This window comes from Phascolarctos cinereus, unplaced genomic scaffold (genome assembly GCF_003287225.1).
Source record: "Phascolarctos cinereus isolate Bilbo 61053 unplaced genomic scaffold, phaCin_HiC Scaffold_5;HRSCAF=322, whole genome shotgun sequence".
NCBI classification, from domain to species: Eukaryota; Metazoa; Chordata; class Mammalia; order Diprotodontia; family Phascolarctidae; genus Phascolarctos; species Phascolarctos cinereus.
Window position 1 is genome coordinate 248,877,121 of NW_027555958.1, and position 9,353 is coordinate 248,886,473.

Here is a 9,353-nt window from a genome sequence, read left to right on the forward strand (position 1 = left end):
TGAACATGGAGGATATCTTTCTACTCAAAGTGGATTTCTTTAACTGCCTATTTTGCCATTGATTGTCAGAGGACAAGATGATGTGATCTCATTTGTCATTCTATGTGTTCATTGCAAACAAAGAAGTTCATTGAATATATAAGCATATATAATAAATTTACATACATATGTTTATGTTATATAGTAGCAAACCACTTCTAAGCCATCTGGAGTCTGAGGGCCATTTATCTATTCCACAACTGTTGCAATTGTCAGGGCTAATGTGACAACATAGATGAAGGTGTTAGATTTCCATGGTAGAAGACTCCTACTCTGTTTGAGGGAATAGCTCACTTTTTTGGACATTATAACCATGTTGATTAATAATGGTATGCCTCATTTAGAAGCAACGAAACCTGAGTTATACAATTAGTATAAATTCATAGCTCCTTGATCATATTTAGAATCATATAGTTCTGTTGGGTAAAGAGGGGAAAGTGTAAGGGGTCTGAAATTACCTTTGAAGATAATGAGAAGGAAGAGGCTTCATTTATTTAATAAATATTTAGTGAGATCTTACCATGTAGTTTAAAACAATGGCTAGGATTTATATAATATTTCAAGGTTTGAAAAGTGCTTCAAGTATTTTAAGTCTTTTGATTTCACAACTCTAGAATATAAGTCCTATTATTGTTCTCATTTTATATATAAGGAAAATAAACCTGACAAAAGCTAAGTGAGTGATTTGCCCATGGTCACAAAGCTAGTTTGAGGCAGGAAACACATGTGAGTCTTCATAACTTCAAGTCCAGTACTCTTTCCACTATACAATGATTTTTCTCTTGATATTCATTATTTTTCTTGATTTTAAAGGATATTTTGTTCTTGTAGATGAATTTTGGTATTACACTTAGTTCAATAAAAAGACTCTTTGGTAGTTTGGATGCTGAGGCACTTAATCTAGAAATAAATTTGGGAAAATTGTCATTTTTTATTCTATTGTCATGATTCAACCTTGAGTAATTAATATCTTTCAATTATTTGTCTTATTTCTATAAAATGTGCTTTGCAGTAGTATATAATATATGGATCTTTGCAAGTGGACTACCAGACAGTATGGAACTTCCTTTCTTATCTTTTTTTCTGCTGGGTTTTGTTGGTAATATGTGGAAAGGCTGATGACTTGGGGCAGTTTTTTTTCATATTCCGCTCTTTTATGAAGACTATTGTTTCTTTTTCAAAAAAAATATTTTTTCCCAGTTACATGTAAAAACAATTTTTAACATTGTTTTTTTTTTTAATTTTGAGTTCCAAATTCTCTCCCTCCTCTCCCTCCCCATTAAGAAGGCAAGCAAGTTCATATAGGTTATACATGTGTAGTCATGCAAAATATAGTTCCATGTTAGTCATGTTGTGAAAGAAAGCACAGATTATAAAACCCCAAGGAAAATAAAGTAAAGAAGCATAAGTACTTTCTTTGGAGATGGATAGTATTTTTCATCATACATCATTTAGAATTTTCTTGGATCATTGTGTTGCTGAGATAGATAAATCATTCACAGTTGATTATCATATGATATTGCTGTTTCTGTATATCATACTTTCCTGGTTCTTCTCATTTCACTTTGCATAAGTTCATGTAGGTCCAGGTTTTTCTGAGAGCGTGTTGCTCATCATTTCTTACAGCACAGTAGTATTCCGTCTCAGTCACAGACAACAACTTGTTCAGCTATTCTCTAATTGATAGACTTGCCCTGAATTTCAAAATCTACCACTAAAAGAACTGCTATAAGTATTTTTGTACTTACGGGTCCTTTTTCTTTTTTTAATCTTTTTGGGATACAGACCTAGTAATGGTATTGTTTCATCAAAGGATATATGGTTTTATAGACCTTTGTTTTTGTTCCAAATTGCTCTACAAAATGGTTGAATCAATATACTATTTCACCAATAGTGCATTAGTGTCTCAATTCTCCCACATCCTCTCCAACATTTGTCATTTTCCTTTTTTGTCATATTAGCCAATCTAGGTAGTGGGGATGAGAGTTGTTTTAACTTGCATTTCTTAGAGCATTTTTTTATATGATAATAGAGACCTTTGATTACTTCATCTGAAAATTTCCCATTCATATCCTTTGGCTATTAATTGAGGAATGGCTCTTATTTCTAAAAATAACTTAGTTCTTCATATATTTGAGAGATGAAGTCTTTATCAGAGATACTTGCTAAAAATTGCTTTTCACAATTGTTTCTTTCACCCTGTCCATTCTCAAAAGTGTTTTCCTTCTTACTTTTACCTCCCCCAATCTGCCCTACCTTCTATCACCTTCCCCTCCTCCACTTTCTTTTATCCCTTTGACCTCCTATTTTACTGTAAGGTTAGATAGATTTCTATATCCAGTTGAGTTCATATATTATTCCCTCTTTGGGCCAATTCCAATGAAAGAGTCATGCACTTCCCTCTGCCCACCTCTCTCACTTTCCCTTGCATTGTAAAAGCTCTTTCTTGCCCCTTTTATACCAGTTAATTTACCTCATTGTACCTCTCCTTTCCCCTTCTCCTAACACATTCCTATTTCTCACCCTTAATTTTATTTTTAAAAAAGATATTTATCCCATCATATTCAACTCACACTCATACCCTTTGTCTAAGTATACTTATTCTAACTTCCCTAATAGTGAGAAACATTTTAAGAGCTACTAGTATCAGTTTCCCATTCAGGAATGTAGACAACTCAAATTTATTGAACCCCTTATGATTTCTCTTGTCTGTTTACCTTTTTATGCTTCTCTTGAGTCTGTCTAACTTCTGACAGACTATTTTCTAAGAAGTTTTTGTCAGAAAGTGAGTCCCTAATTCAATTGACAGCTATAACACTATTTATGTTTGCTTCCATATGTTTTGTCCCTAATCTATACCAATTATCAACTTTTCCATCTTTTTAAATTAGTACCAAATCATTTATATGATTACCGCTCTGTAGTACAGTTTGAAATCTGGTATTGCTAGGTTACCTTCTTTTCCACCTATTCCCTTATTTCTCTTGAGATTCTTGACATTTGTTCCTTGAGATGAATTTTGTTAGTTTTTTCTACATCTATAAAGAAATCCTTCAGCAGTATGATATGGTGCTGAATAAATAAATATACAGGGTAGTATTATCATTTTATTACATTGGCATGGCACAACAAAGTCAAAATATCAGTTGTTTAGATATATCTTTATTTCTCTGAAGAGCGTTTTGCAGTCCTAAGAGTATTAGTAAATTTGTAGACATATTTTATAGTATCTCCCAAATGTTTTATACCTTCTATAACTACTTTGAATGGAAAATTTATTCCTTTTTCTTTCTATTGGATTTTATTGTTAATATACAGAAATACTTATTATTTGTGTGGGTTTATTTTATATCCTACACTTTTGCTGATCTTTCCACTTAACAGAGCCATTGTTCCAATTAATTTTTGATCAGTTTTCTAGGATTCTCTAAGTAGATCATCATATTGTCTTTCAAAAAGCAATAATTTTGTGAACCTTTTATCTATACTTATTCTCCTCTTTTTATTTTTTCTTGTCCAATCGATATGGTTAGCATTTCTAGTACTATGATAACAGTGGTGATTATAGAAAACATTATTTTACCACAAATCTTATAGGAAAAAGCTTCTGGTTTGTTATGGCATATAATATTGACTTTTTATTTTAGATAGATATTATTTATATTAAGGAGAGGTACCTTTTTTATGTCTTTTGGCTTTTTTGACAATTTTTTTGTGACTTACATTTTTTAACTAGTTGGCATATTATGTTTATAAAGTTTTCTAACATACAACCAAGCATTCATTCCTGATATAAATCCAACCTGGTAATAATGTATAATCTTTTAAATATTGAAATCTCTTTGCTAATATTTTATTTAATATTTTTGCATTGATGTTCATTGGGAATATTGGTCTATAGTTATCTCTGTTTTGTCTCTCCCTAGTCTAGCTATTAAGACAATATTTGGTTCATTGAAGGAATTTGACATGGTGTCTGCATTTGCCATTGCTTAGAATTTTATGTGATATTGTGATTAATTACTCTTTGAATGTCTGGCAGAATTAATTTGCAAATCCAGAGGTTTCTGTTTTTTCTCCTCTTATTGTTCACTTGATGCTCAATTTCTTTGTGAGATTATTTAATTTTTTTCTATTTCTTATTTGATCATTTTTGAAATTTGCTATTTTTTATAAGTGTCATTTATTTTATTTAAATTGTCAGCTTAAAGATGAAAGTTTTTAGAGATACACATTTTCCCTTAGGGAACATTTTGTCTGTATCCTGAAAGTTGTGGTATACTGTCTCATTGCTATAATGTTCTTTAATTAAATTATCTATTTTCTATGATTTGTTCTTTTACAAGCCAATTTTTTAAAATTAAATTATTTGGTTTGTAATTGATTTTAGTATTTCCCTCTAAAATCCATTTACCGAATATACTTTTTTATTATGTTGTGAGCAAAAATATGTTTAGCAGTTCTGCTTTTCTATATTTGTATTTTATTTTGGTCTAAAATGTGGCATACTTTTGTAAAGGCATATTTCATTGTTGAGAAAAATGTATATTAATATATATTTAATTCAGTAATTTCCAGAAATCTGTCATTTTTCTAAAATTATATTGAGATATTAACTTTGTTCTTGTTTATTGTTGTTTCTAGGTCTGAAATAGTTACACTGAAGCTCTTAATAATACAGTTTTGCTTTCTATTTCTTTCTTTTAATCAATAAACATTTCTTTTAAGTATTTAGATGCTATGCCACATGTTTATACGCCCCCATACCCCACACCCCTACAATCACACATACGCACTGAGGGAAAGACAGAAATACAGAATTGGACGAATAATTCATAGAATTAGTCTTTTGGTTCTATGCATATATATGTATATAATAAACATATATACACATATATGATAAACATAATTCACATTTACATATATAAACTCCATATATTATGGACTTGAGGATCAGAGATATTTGATATAAAAGTATTTTCCCAGTCAACAGCTTCTATTCTAAATCATTTTGTTGATTTTATTCGTGTAACTGCTTTTCATTTTAATGTAATCAAAATTACCTCTTATGTTGTGCAGGAGTTTATCTTATGTTAAAACATGAGTTCATTGAAGGCTTTCTATGTATCCCTGTTACTTAGCACAGTGCTTGGCACTTAATAAATGTTTATTGACTGACTGACTAGTCATTTTAATTAAGTATTGGGCTCTTATTCAAACTTTTTTTCTTGCATTTCCAATCATCATCACATACTCTTTGGTTCCTCCCATCGCACAGAAACAAATCTCAGAGGCTAAGGTTCTTGAAAGGTCTTAGTCTCCTTATGTTGGGAGATCTAATGTGTGCTTGAAAATTTGATCTGTTCTCCTCATTTGTGGGCTCAAAACACTTTTTATTCAAGATATACGATAATCTGATATGATATGACATAATACAATATATTATGATATATGATGTGATGACATGACACCACATGGCACGATATAAATAATTTAATAAAATGTAATATATGGCTTGACACTGTAATATAATATAATATGATATGATACGATACAATGTGATACAGTACAGTAGGGTATGACATGACATGACAAAACACGACATAACATAATGTAATATAATACAGTAAAATAACATGATGTAACAATATAATTATACAAATAGATACATACGTACAAATATAGTGATAGAAAAACTCTTTTCCTATTGGTGAGTTCCTCCCAGAGCCTCCATTTTTGTGGGGCCCAAGGCTGAACAACCTTTACTTCCTTCCCAGTTCTGTATGGGAGTATGACTTTCCATATTTTGCCACCATGCCTCAGCTGCCATCTCAGCACCTGGGACCTTCTCACCCTGGAATATCCACCTGCCTTTGTAACCTTCTCAATCTGAAACATCTTTCTACCCTGCTGGTCCTCTCCTCCCAGGGCCTGCATTTTGAAGAGAGGCCTGGAATGGCTAATCTTTATTTTTCTCCTAGTTCTGTTTTTGACTTGCCAACCTTCAACACCGTGTCACGGAATGGGTAATTTCCTCCCCCTCAGCTAACCCAGTCTGATTGTTTGGCTCTCTTTTGTGTCTTGTCTTACCCCATTCGAATATCATTTCCTTGCAGGTAGAGACTGTCTTTCTTTTTGCTTTTATTTATTTCCCTAGCACTTAGTATGGTAGTGCCTGGTACATTATAAGTGTTTAATACATGTTTGTTATGTGTTTAACTATAGATTGTCTGTCTAACTACTACATATCTATACATCTATCTAATTACTCTATAAATATATACTATAGATTGTCTAACTGCTATACATATATAATACATAGCCAATATAATCAAGCCTTGATACATATGCATATATATATATATCCATGTACTTTCATATATAGATATATCTATATACTGATATAGAAATATACATACACACACACGTGTGATGTGCCTTGATAAATTGTCATATATCTGTATCTATCTTTCTACCACCACACAAGGGTTAGAGGAACTGGAAATAAAGAGGAAAGCAGATTGTGTGTGTATGTGTAGGTGGAGTCTCAGGTGGGTTGTGTGACTAGTTGATAGCCACATCAAACCCCCAAACTTTAGCCTGTTATAGAACTTGTTACATTACTAATTCTTATATTTCCTGATATTTCCTCATGAATTTATAAAATTATGATCTCCTATTAATTGATTAGCTAGTGCCATATTAATAATCTTAATAAACATCTTTTCTCATCTCTTAACATCAAACTCGCTAAGTTCCTAGATATCAAGATTACCGACTACAACAATTAGCCAATAATGTAACATACAATAAACAAAAGAAATAATTTGCAATACTGTTTGTGAAGGTCATGACTAGAGTCTCTTCTAACCATCCTTGCCACTTCTTATTTCTTCTCATTTTTGGAAACACAGTCCCAAATTCAGCACTCATAGGATAGTGGTTAAAGGCTCATGAATTCTCTTTATATTTTTTTCCAAGATGAGATTTGAATGAAGTTAATTTAGCCAATTTCTGTTGATATTTAAATCCCAGGAAAGGAGTTCTTTTATTCATTTCTCTCTATTCTTAAACAATCTTCTCCCAAACATCACAGTTAATGGTTTCTCCAGAACAGAAGTAAAACTTCTAGTCTCCATACAGATGACAGTTAAACTGTAACTTCTTAAGATTTTGTTGTTTCTTAAAAATGCTATAGCAGTATCTGTAGTCTCTGTGTAGACGCTTGGCTTAAACACTTTTGAATGGTCATGAATTTTGTCCAGCAGCCTATGTAGTATTTTGAGGCTTAATGTAACCAGCATTATGTTATCTGTGAAAAGGAAGATTTCATAATCCCTAGGATTTTGTGATGGATGTCTTCTATGATATTAACAAATACTTCTGGTACAAATATGCATTCATTCTCTATCCTTTTCTTGATATTTTAATTATCAGAAGGTTGTCAGAATAATTCTGACATTTACATGGAATTTTAAAACATTTTTATTAATCACTTTTACATTTCATGAAAGAAAAATGTCTACTCATGTATCTTGAGAAATCAAAAAAATGTCTATGGATCATTATGTAAGTAAACATTGTGGCTTATACATATTTTACATTTCATCAGAATGGCTTGTTGTGATGTTGACAAAGAAAAGGAAAAGTTACCTGATCTGTGATTAAGAAAAAATCATTAATTTTCCTCTCGATAAGACTAGGAACTACCAAAGGATGATGCAAAGGTGATTCTGGTCCTATATACTTCCTTTCCATGCTAATCTTTTGAAGGGTTTCTGAGGGATAGATCTCAGACAGGAAGGAAGTGGCAAGATGCTCTGGAAGTTCCCAGGGTGAGTAATTTTGAGTTGCCTCACTAATTTCTGCATTATTTATCACTCATTATTTTGATTAGTTCTTTTATAGTGTCAGATTCTCTGAATTCTTAGCCAATGTTAATGATTATATGTCTTTCAAATATAACATTTTTAATAGTTCTCTTTCAAAGTTACTTTTACTGTCAATGGATACCATGATCACCTATCTCCAGAATCTTGCATTTTCTTCTGCCCTTGAACATAAGGATGGGGATGACTAATGACAGCACAGGAGGTGACTTCATCCTAATGGGTTTTTCAGACCAGCCCAAACTGGAGAAGGTTCTCTTCAGTGTTGTCTTGATCTCCTACCTTCTGACCCTGGTAGGCAACACAGCCATCATCCTGGTCTCTCGCCTGGATCCAAAACTTCACACCCCAACGTATTACTTCCTCACCAACCTCTTTTCATTGACCTCTGTTTCACTACAAGTATTGTTCCCCAGCTGCTGTGGAACCTGAAGGGACCAGCTAAGACCATCACTCCCATAGGTTGTGCCATCCAACTGTATGTCTCTCTGGCACTGGGTTCCACTGAATGTGTTCTCCTGGCTGTCATGGCATTTGATCGCTATGCTGCTGTTTGCAGACCACTCCACTATGCTACTGTCATGCATCCTAGGTTATGTCAGTTCCTTGCAGGGATTGCATGGGTGAGTGGGTTGGGCAACACACTAATTCAAAGCACCATCACTCTTCAGTTGCCTCTCTGTGGGCACAGAAGACTCTACACATTTGTATGTGAGGTGCCTGCCATGATCAAGTTGGCATGTGTGGATATTCATGCCAATGAAATACAGCTTTTTGTGGCTTCCTTGGTTTTGCTCCTCCTGCCTCTGGGACTGATCTTAATCTCCTATGCACTCATCACTCAGGAAGTGATGAGAATCAGGTCAACCCAAGCTTGGTATAAAGCCTTGAAAACCTGTGGGTCACATCTTTTGGTGGTGTCCCTCTTCTATGGCCAAGCACAGCTGTTTATATCCAGCCTAGCAGCTCCTATGCCCACAGACAGGGCAAATTCATCACACTTTTGTACACTGTGGTGACTCCTACTCTTAACCCCCTTATTTATACTCTGAGGAACAAAGATATGAAAGAGGCACTAATAAGGCTTTTAGGAAAAGACACAAGATAAAAGAGATGTATATCCGTGGATGAAGGATGCATAGAATCCCATAGCTGAAGTGGATCATAAAAGTTAACTTATCTCTCTCTCTGTATAAGATCTCATTTAACATTTAAAAATATGCTTTTTTGGGGGGAAAAACATGAAAAACATAACATGTTTCTGAAATAACTGGCCAATTTAGTTAATTCAGTTCAATAAGGGAATTTTGGACGTTGTATGCACTAAACCTTTCAACGCATTGCTTTTTTTGTTTGTTTTTTTGAGATCCACAGTCACTGTTACAGTCAGCAGTCCTTTTCCTCATAATCATATCTGTGCTTCAT

At 33.3% G+C, this 9,353-nt stretch overlaps 1 pseudogene; it reads left to right on the top strand.

Annotated features, from left to right (window-relative positions):
* Positions 1 to 8,105: 8,105 nt before the first annotated feature.
* On the top strand, positions 8,106 to 9,036 carry LOC110202620 (olfactory receptor 2G3-like; annotated as a pseudogene).
* Positions 9,037 to 9,353: the final 317 nt, after the last annotated feature.